Raw genomic sequence first — 9,175 nt, forward strand, 5'->3', positions numbered from 1 at the left:
TATTGTGGCTCAGACGGCGCGAGGATGGAAGACCCCTGATCTCAGTTAGCTGATTGCTGAACCCCATGACGCTGACTGACCTTGGGACGCAAGGCCCAGATTGAGTTCCCCATCCTTCTGAATGGTTGAACTCGAGAGCAAAGGTCTTAAGATGCTCCTGTTAGGGTGTTTTCCCCAGTACTGAAAAAAAGAAAATAAGACAATTTCCATGTGCTGTTTTAAAGATGGAAGACCCCTGATCTCAGTTAGCTGATTGCTGAACCCCATGACGCTGACTGACCTTGGGACGCAAGGCCCAGATTGAGTTCCCCATCCTTCTGAATGGTTGAACTCGAGAGCAAAGGTCTTAAGATGCTCCTGTTAGGGTGTTTTCCCCAGTACTGAAAAAAAGAAAATAAGACAATTTCCATGTGCTGTTTTAAAAGTTTTATATGCACATATTTAAATTTTATTCTTGATATATTTTCTCATTCGATTTTTTGTTACTTTCTGTTTTTTGTAATAATGCTTAACAAATTATATATATATATATATGTATATATGAATAGGATTTAAATTTTGTAGTTTTCTTATCTTTTTTTTTCTTCTTAAAAGTCAAAATGCCTCTGAAGATCAAAGGAGTCTCTTTTTTTTGCAGATTAGCCAGGGGTAGAAGTTGGGATTTGATCTTAGCAGAATTACATTTAGAACATATACAAAACTGCCACCCAGCTGGAGTCAGAAAACTCAATCCCTCATAGAAATTTTTTTTTCCTGTGGCCAATTGGTGACTTTCCAGCAAGGTCTGTCTTTTGAAATCTGGTTTCCTCTCTCCAAAATTAAATCCCAGTTACATCTTCAGTAGGAAAGTTTCCACTCTCCTGCCTGTCCTAGTTCTTTATCACTTTCCACCAAGAAGGAAAGGAAGAAGAACATTTCTGAAAGTATGGATATTGTGCAGTTAAATTCACATTCCTTATGTTCTCCCCTAAAACAGTTCCTTAGCTTAAAACTGACTCTGTGTTGAAGCCTCAATAGCTTCGGAAATCTTCCTTAAAAACAAGAAGTTTCAGTGAATGTTCACTGTAACACAATGCAATTTTCACTGAGTGTTCACAGTGGCTTCTAAGTTTCATAATATGAACTGTGCTGATGGTTTGTTTGTTTCTCCAAACTCTGGTCTAGAGAAATGGTTGAGGATATTCAGTTTTAAAGAAAAGGCAGATAAATATAGTGTACCTAAAAAAAAAGCAATCGATCTATCTGTTATGTACATTTTCTGTAGCTACCCATATGAAAGAAGCTGTAGTGGACAAAGCAGGTGACAGGAGTCATCTGTAGAGAACCTGGAATCTGGAGATTTGGAGGCGCGAAGGCATAGCGTGTTCTGGAAGCAGAGGTCTCAGCTGCAGGCACAGTAACAGGAAAGGAAAGGAAGGCCAGAGTCAACTCCGAGATGTCAGAAGACATTCATACTTGTAAAACATTAGTCTTTTTTGGCACAACATTCTTCCGATTTTATTTTTAGAAATTGACAGCACTGCATTAGTGTTTTCAGGTGATGGTGGCTTTCTTTTGGCACTGTCATGAGGCGATCCCACCCCCAGCACCCTTTGCAGGCATCTCTGATAATCACTGACCTCCTCACTGGGTAGATCTGTTCTGTTGTAGTGCAGGTGGGCAGAATGGAGACCACTGTTATCAGAAACAATTAGCAATTTAGCCAGAGGGGAGGCTTAGTGGTCTCAGCGAGGGTTCTACTCATCCAGGTGGAAACAGGGGCTGTCTTCTCTAGGCAGCCTGTTCAGCCTCTTTAGCTTGGAGCTGACGAGTTCGCTCTTTGTGTCTTTCGGCTGAGGGTTTCCCCTCCTGGTGAAAAGCTCTGAAGAGTCACCAGGGCTCCACCTGGAAGAAGCATGTCTGACCTGGAGGAACAGCGCATCGGCTTCCTGCAGAGATGTTGCCTCACCATTGCCCTGTTGCCCCTCGTCTCCTGCAGGGCCTGCTCCACAGAGAGGCGGAGGGAGCCCCAGGGCCGCACAGCCACCCCTGCAAGAAGCGGAGAGCAGAGATGGCAGCCAGCAGCCTGGGCACAGCTGGTGGAAGAGACATGCCATGTTGTCAGACTCCAAGGACAGAGAAAACGAAGAGTGAGCTCACAAAGGAGCCCCAAACTGAGAGACATGAGGAAGACACGCCTGAAATACAGGAATTCGTGAAGGATAGAGCTCACCTGGATGCTTTCATGTAGGATACTCTGCCGTCCCAGTGAATAACTGCACATATGTTATTTAATAGTCACTCATCGTTTTTAAATGGGGGATGTCTAGTAGATGTAATATGTACCTATATATATATTTTAAAATTTCTAATATTCACACTAAAAATAAGTTGATGATGTATTTTATTTAATCTTACATATTATCCTTTTAACACACCATCGATATAAAATCAGTCAGTGAGGTATTTTACACCGCACTCCACCCCAAATATTAGGTCTTCACCATTTAGTGAGGTTTTTGTATTCTCAGCGTATCAGTTGCCTCATCACATTTCAAATGCTCAATAGCTGCTTGTGACAAGTGGCTTCTGTATTGCACAGTGGCATGGCTTAGAAGGCCAGTGGTCTTCTCTGTGAATTAAATGAAATGTTTTATTTTTAAAACTGTAAACAGAAGCTATTCTACCACTCCTGCTTGAAAGAGAAACCAAACATATAAAATTAATAGGGCAGCTGGCTACTGGGTTTCCCCCACATTTGAATTCATCCAACAGGGCCCAGAGATGGGTCTTGGTCAGGTGTGTGAGTCTTCTCTACAGAAGCTGTAGTGAAGATTTGTGACCAGCCTCACCAGCTCATGTCTTTTCGGTGCCCTGCAGGGTAACAAGAACACCTTGTTACTTTTTCACTGGTTTCAGGTTTTGATGAGTAAGAGTGGGAGGGCCAGAGAATGTTTTTGATACGCAGGCAGCCACACTGTCGGGTTCACGGAGAACATCCAGAGGGAGAACTAAGTCAAATCGCTGTCTTTTCTGGCCTGCACTGAGATTCACACCAGATGGTGTGGTCTGGCGACCGGGCTCTGGATATCCTGCTGCCGGGGCTGGAGAGAGATCCCTGGGTAGTTAGAAATGGTCAGAGGGTTTGGAACAAGGGCAGTTGCAGTCGAACGAGAGCTGACTGTTGGCTTGTTATCCTAATTATTCTCAATTCTTAAACCCTCAGTATTTTAAAATTCATTTTAAAAGTAGTTGGAGGAAAGCGGAGACTCACTAGGTGAGGTGTTGGCAGCGCTCATTTAACCCTCACAGTCCTCCCTTCAGAAAGCGGGGACGGTGCAAAACCCAACTTATTTTTTTGTACTGTTGCTGGACAGAAGTTTATTTTGCAACAAAATCACTTCACTTTCCAGTAACTTTTTATTTTTCCTATTTTATAAGTAATTTTAGAGAAAACTGGAAAACTGAGAAGTTTATAAAGAAAAGTACGTGAGTGATCATTTCACCATGTAGGGTTTTACCAAAATACTATTCAGTTACTATTTTCTTGAGTCCTTTTTTTCTCTGCAAAAGCAAATATATTTAAGAGTTGTACTCTTAATTTTGTGTTCTTTTGCATTTGCTATATTATGAACATTTTATTATGATTTAAATGATAAACCTTTATAAACTACAGATTTATACAGTATACTGTTTTACAGTGTTTCCATTCTTCCCCCGTTGTTGGACTTTGAAGGTTTTTTGAATATTTCCTAAAAGACATGCAGAAAATTTATAATTTCACTTGATTGAAATCTTAAATATCTTGGTATAAATATTGCTATTGACCTTTATAGTAAGATAATAAGCTATAAAGGGAAGATGAAACAAAATGTTTTTTATTCCATGGATCATGGCTGGTATTCAGGAGATTTTCACTGGAGTTGTGCTAAGAATAAAGTAACTACTGGTTGTAATCTAATTGATGTAACCTTTTCTTTCTGATCACGCGCTTTCTGAGTTAGTAGATACAGAAGTAGTGGGCAGTGTGAAGCAAGAGAAAGGCACACCCTCTGCACTGCAAGGCATGACATCTGGACCTCGAACTCAGAAGATAGCTGTTTGGTGGCATTTATTCTTACAGTGGCATTTGGTTCTGAAATGCACTTCCTTTGTTGGTACCGGGATCAAACTCAGGACCTTGTGCTTGCGAGGCAGGCGTGGTGCCGCTGCGCTACATCCCTGGCCCCCAAATACACTTTTTCTGCAAGCTTTTCACAAAAAGTTCTACAGAAGTGCTGATGACATTGACTAAATTGCAAGAGACATATTTAATTATTTTTAGACTTTATTAGCAGAATTTTAAATAGTTACAAAATAAACAACTGTGTAATGACACTCAGGTACCCCTTATGCAACTTTAACCATTGTCCTATTCAGCCATTCTTGCTTCATTTATACTCTGTTTATTCCCTGTACCTTCTGTTTGACACATCTTTGTAACTCATTCCCTAGTCGTGACATAAAACATTTCCATGTCTTCAGGAAAATCCATTCATATCTATTATATGCAGTTCTCTAGGCAATGGCTCTCTCTTAAGAGGCAACCACCGTTCTGATATTTTTCATATTGGGTTTGCTTTGCTTATGCTAGAAATTCACGTAAATGGTATCATACAGGATGTGTTCATTTGCATCTCCTGCTCTGTGAGAGTCGTCCCTCGGATTACATGTATTGGTAGTTGGTCTGGCTTTATTATTGAATAGTATAGTAGAAATACAGTTCATGGAAAATTTATTTATCCATTCAACTACTAAGTCGTATTTGGTTTATTCCCAGCTTGGGACTATAAATGTTCTGTATAAGTCTTTGTGTGAACATGTTTTTAAATTCTCTTAAGTAAATAGGTAGGAATAGAATCGTTGGGCCAAAGGTTAGGTATATTTTAACTTTCAGAAGAACTGCCAAACTGCTTTCCGTCTCTGCTAACCATATGTGAGAGTTCCGGTTGTCCTGCATACTTGCCAGCATTTGCTTCTGTCCGTCTAATTTTAGCCATGCTAATGGGTGTGTAGTGATATCTTCGTGATCTTATTTTGCGCTGCCCCAGTGACTAACAATGTCAAGTATTCTTCCTTATATTTATTGTCTACTTAATCTTCCTGTGTAATGTGCCTATTCAGGAGATACTTATTTGTTTTAGGACACACTGAACTAAACTTGTGTCTTAGGCACTCTTTCTTTGGTCATGCCCGCTATAGTCTAGTAGTGTATTTCTTAAAGTAGGGTGCGTAGGAAACAATCTTTAGGTTTACAGCTTGCTTCCGTGCTTTATTATAGATCTCTGCTCCATTGACAGCCCCTCTGACAAGCTCTGGTATGAGTCATTTCCTAAGGCTTGCTCTCTGAATGTCTCCCTGGGTGAGGTTTGCAATTCCTCGTGCCTTTGTTGTCTGCTCAGGCTGGGTTCACGGGGAAGAAACCATTAATGAGCTTCTTAGTGCTGTGTGGCTTTAACTCATAGTATTCAGCATCTCAAAAGCTCCTTTGAGAACTTTTTAGGGTCCCTTTCTAAACCAGAGTCATGAGAACTAAAAATACCTCAAAGAACTCTATTTTGAAACATTGGAACTGAGTTAAGAAGTAATATATTTTGGGATTGCCAAGTGACACCAACATTATTCATAAAACATTAAAAGCATTTGAAGAGAGGTGATTTATATCTAAGTCACTCTGCTTATGCTGTAAGCTAAATAATGCTCCTCAAACTATGATAAAGGTAGACAATTAATAACTTTTAGGGTGACTGCAGTCCACAGGCCACTCTTCCAGCAGTTTTGATTTAGAGCACCGACTTAAGATGTCAGACGGCATGGATTTGAATCCGGGCTCCATCACTTGTTAAGTGGAAGTCTTAAAGAACTTTTTTAGATTCACTTTTCTCATCTGTAAAATGGAGATGATGATGATGATGATGATAATAATGATACCTATTGCACAATATTGTGGTACAGATTAAGTGAGTGGAAAAGGTTTTTGGTTGAGGAAACAGATTAATGTCTTCTAGCTAATGGGGTGAATATTGGTTTTGATGGATGGCAGAGCATTTAGGAAAAGATGTCCCATAAGAGGAGTGTACCATTTCTTCCTTGGGAGAAATTTTCATCCTGTGGAGCAGATGGTTATAGGCAGTGACCTAATAAAAATCATAATTTGGGTCTTGAAATAATGATCTTCTTACAATAGGCTATAGTATGTTAGAAGTTATCTTGGTCTGTTTTGTGCTGCAATAACAGAAGACTGAGATTGAGAAATTTATAAAAAACTGAATTTTTTACAAATCGTACTTCTGGAGGCTTAGAATTCTTAAAGTCAAGGCATCGGCATCTGGCAAGGACCTTCTTGCTGTATTCACATGGCAAAAGCTAGAAAGGTGACAGAGACAGCAAAAGAAACTCCTTTCCCCTGTCAGACCTCTGTGACAGCATTAATCTATTCATGAGCCTGGAGCCCTAGGCTGAACCTCTCCTTAGGCCCCAGCTCCCACCTCCCAACACTGTTGGAGTGGGGTGAAGTTTCTAACACATGAGATTGTGGTGGCACATTCAAACCACAGAGGGGACGTAGCAAAAACGCCTTTATAAATTGCAGAACATTTACATAGTTGGTGGGGATGTAAACTCATACAACTCCTGGGAAATCAGTATGGAGAGTTCTCAAAAAAATAAAACTAAGCTGGGTATAGTGGTACACACCTGTAATTCCAGCACTGAGGAGGCTGAGGCAGGGGGATCCTCATGAGTTCAAGACCAGCCTGAACTGCATCACGAGACCCTGTCTCAAAATAAACAAACAAAAATGAAAGTAGAAATTCCATTTGACCCAGTTATACCTATTCTGAGTATCTTCCTGAGAGAGTCCTAGTCATCATAATACAGTGATGCATGCATACCTGTGTTTACAGCAGCACAATTTATAATAGGTAGATTATGGGAATGGCCTATAATGTCCATCAACAGATGAATGGAGAAAATTTAGCGTGTACATATGTATACATACAGTGCAGTACTAATAAGCCACAAAGAAGGACAGATTTGGGTCATTTGTAGGAAAATGGATGGCTCTTGAGACCATAGTGCTAAGTGAAATAAATTAGACAAAACAGCTAAATATCATGTGGTTTCTCTAATATGAGAAATCCAAATATAAACAGGAAAGAGCCAAAAACAAAAACAAAGATGATCGGAATCAGGGAAGTAGACTCTGAAGAGAAGGGAAAGGCATCTGAGGAAGCGGGGAGGAGGCAGAGTGGGGAGAAGGGGAATAAAAGTCATCGGTGCACAATATGTGTGTGCAGCAGTTTCCCAATGAGCGTAGTTCTTGCGCCTTGTAAAGATATATTAATAAAGAAGAAATTAGATAACATAAACCAGAGGAAGCTGGTGTCTCACCATTAGGAAGCCTAAGCAATCCCATTGTGGAAAGGCGAATCTCTTGGTCACAGACAGACTCCTGCAACGTGCGGGAATGGAAGACACAGCCAGGTGGAAAGTGAACTGTGCCCTCCATCGCCTCATGTGTTGGGAAGCTCCGTGCTGAGAACTACATAGGTTCTTTGTGTGATGTGGTCGTGAATGAGCTTCTCACTTGTGTCCTTAATGTTTGCCAGGTTGAGAGTTTGGGAAGAAGGTGGTTAATAGAGGCTATGGAAACTATGTTTATTTTCTCAGCAAGAAGATGGATAGGTCACGGAGACTTGTTGGAAAATGGGATTTATTGAGTTTCTTTCTTATATTAAGGGCTTTCTTGGGATCAAGGGGCTTTCAAATTTGTTGGATCCTAGAGTCTTCCCGGGACTGGGGATTTAGCTCAGTGGCTCTGCCACCTACCTTGAAAGAACAAGATCCCAAGTTTGATCCCCAGTACCAAAAAAAGAAAAAAGAAAAAAAAATTTGTTCTTCCTTCCTCATGAGAGATGGCATCTGAACATATTCACTTTGAAACCCAAGATTTGGTGATGCGGTTAAGAGTAGGCATTCACACTCACACATCACATGTGACTCCCATTGCTAAGGGGTTCTGGGCTCCCCAGCATCGCAAGATCAGACAAATTGCATGGCTATTCGCTAGGAAAAAAAAGCCCCATTTGCAGAAAAATCTCACAACTTTTGTGAGAATAATGTGATTCCTTGAAATTTGTGCAGCTATCCATTGGAGTGAGTATAAATTGCAGAGGATGTCTGAATTATCAAATATCTCCTTTCAGGATACCTTAATTCAAAGAGGAAGTGCTTGAGTTGAATTCCACTTTTATCTATCAAGATGAAAATATCTCCAGACTTTTGGAGATAAACATATGAATTTCAAATAATCCAGAAACGTGGCCAAATTTTAGGAAATGTTTGTATCAACTTGGCTTTGTAATACAAACTGGAGTTATAAAATTAAATTTGTACCACACCAATAACATTGGAATCAAGTTGAGCCCATGCTAAAAATATTAAATGATTTCGAAGCATAGTTTAAAACTCCTTACTACTTAAACTGTGATCCAGAGACCAAAATCATAGGCATAAACTAGGAGCTTGTTAGAAATGTGTAATCTCAGCTTTATCCTTCCTTCTCACCAAACTATAGAATTTAAATAAGATAATCCTAGTGCATAATAAAGTTTTAGAAACAATGACTTTTTTTTTAAGAGATCAGATACCTGGGATGATGATCATAACTAGATTTTTGTGTTCTACCCCCAATTTTCTGAAGTAGTGTCTCTAACAGACTGGGATTCCGAGTTCTCTGAAAATCCTCAAGGGGTTCTGCCAAGTGGTCTGACTTGACTGTTCTCACTGGGGTCTCTAGTTAGTGCTTTAAATGTGAATTCTCATTGACTTGATTAAAAGAAATTAATGATTAGCTCTAGATCTCTGTGTGCTCTCTTTAGGTGAAGTTGATAGAGCTGCTTTATATTTTACTCCCAAGATTTTGGATATTACTGATTAACAAGTAATATTTGCTAATGGTATCAATAAAAACCCACGCAGCTTCCCTCAGCTGCCTCTCTCTCCCACTAAGGGATTTCTGACATTGTAGTCACCAAAGGCAAAAAACAAACAAACAAACAAACAAACCTGGTATTTTGGTCACCATGAAACTTTTTTTAGCATAACTGTTTAGAGACATATATTATCCTTGCCTCTAGGTTCTAATGTACACACG

Source organism: Fukomys damarensis, unplaced genomic scaffold (assembly GCF_012274545.1).
Source record: "Fukomys damarensis isolate Sample0158 unplaced genomic scaffold, DMR_v1.0_HiC HiC_scaffold_21, whole genome shotgun sequence".
NCBI lineage: Eukaryota > Metazoa > Chordata > Mammalia > Rodentia > Bathyergidae > Fukomys > Fukomys damarensis.